This window comes from Octopus bimaculoides, chromosome 5 (genome assembly GCF_001194135.2).
Source record: "Octopus bimaculoides isolate UCB-OBI-ISO-001 chromosome 5, ASM119413v2, whole genome shotgun sequence".
In the NCBI taxonomy this organism is placed as follows: domain Eukaryota; kingdom Metazoa; phylum Mollusca; class Cephalopoda; order Octopoda; family Octopodidae; genus Octopus; species Octopus bimaculoides.
In genome coordinates, this window is record NC_068985.1 from 27733119 (window position 1) to 27734445 (window position 1327).

The 1327-nt window shown below is 36.3% G+C and overlaps 1 protein-coding gene and 1 long non-coding RNA gene across 4 annotated transcripts in view; one reads left to right on the forward strand and one right to left on the reverse strand.

The window, feature by feature from the left end:
- LOC106877962 (uncharacterized) overlaps positions 1–1327 on the reverse strand; it is a 433893-nt gene that overhangs the window by 88608 nt on the left and 343958 nt on the right. The window lies entirely within an intron of this gene.
- LOC128247903 (uncharacterized) overlaps positions 1–1327 on the forward strand; it is a 70848-nt gene that overhangs the window by 54377 nt on the left and 15144 nt on the right. The window lies entirely within an intron of this gene.

A 1327-nucleotide genomic window follows, 5' to 3' on the forward strand; every position in this document is an offset into this window, starting at 1 on the left:
GAATGTGGAATCTAAAAACAGAAACAATTCCTATCATAGTAGGTGCCTTAGGTATAATAAAAAAATATTCAGACAAATACATAACAAAAATAGCAGGACTTACAAATATATATAACATACAGAAAATTGCACTACTGGGTACTGCACACATCCTACGCAAAACACTTTCAATACAGTAAACATAAGAGCACCACAGCAAACCACAGCACATACCCAAGGCGCACAGAGCTGCGCTCGGTAGTGAAGTGAAAGCACGTTATAAAAATAAAACTACTGAATAATAATAATAATAATAATAATAATGATAATAATAATAATAATGATAATAATAATAAATGCCCTGATGCAATACCAGGTACTGGCTCTCAGAGGATCTGATCTTAACTGATTGGAAGTATTATTGTGCTTATGTTTTGTGTTGATATAAAATATGGGCTACAGCAAATATTCTTCTCAATAGCACAGATTTGCTTGTCAGTTGTTTGACCTTAACTAGCTAAGCATGTCCCTTGGTGGATGACGATATGTGTATCTCTGAGAACGAGAGGAAGTAGAGGGGAGCATCATAGCCATGTATTGAGAGGAATTCTTTGGGGTTTGACAATCCTCATTCAGGGGCCTTTTAAGTGGGATGGGCTACTCAGCTTGAAGAAACTTGTAAGTGTGCCCCACCTTGAAGGTCATGCGCTGTTTATCTTGATATGATATCACCATGTGGCGCACATATGGTTGTGATGCATGTGCATAGTGCGCCCTTATCAGACGGGTAGTGATGATGGGTATATTTTGGGCTTCGTATATATTACCCCAGAGTAACTTTGCTGGATTGCACTGCCCTCTCACTCAGTGATAAGAAAGACATGACCGAGTTGGCCAATATCTACACCTGTTAATATGTTTGTATTATAAAATCAAAACTGCTGACAAATGATAGAAGCACCACCCTGTAATTCAGGGAGAGAAAATGTAACGAATTTTTTTGACTTTCCAAAACATACAGACTGGATAATCAAAGCTAACAAACCTGATATTTTTGTGAAAGACCAAAATAATAAAGTTTGTTTATTGATTGACATGAGCATACTTTGTGATCATAATATCTCAGCAAAAGAATTTGATAAGCTCAGAAAATATAACGATTTGCTGATTGAAATCGAAAAAATGTGGCATCACCAGACGGTGAGAATACCAATAATTCTAGGAGCACTTGGAAGAAGTGCAAAAGACTGTTTTAGCTGGTATGTCACGCGTATTGAGAAGAGCATTGTTGCTGTGAATTTTCCTACCCTTTCTCTCTTTTATTTTATTTTTCTATTTTTCATATTTT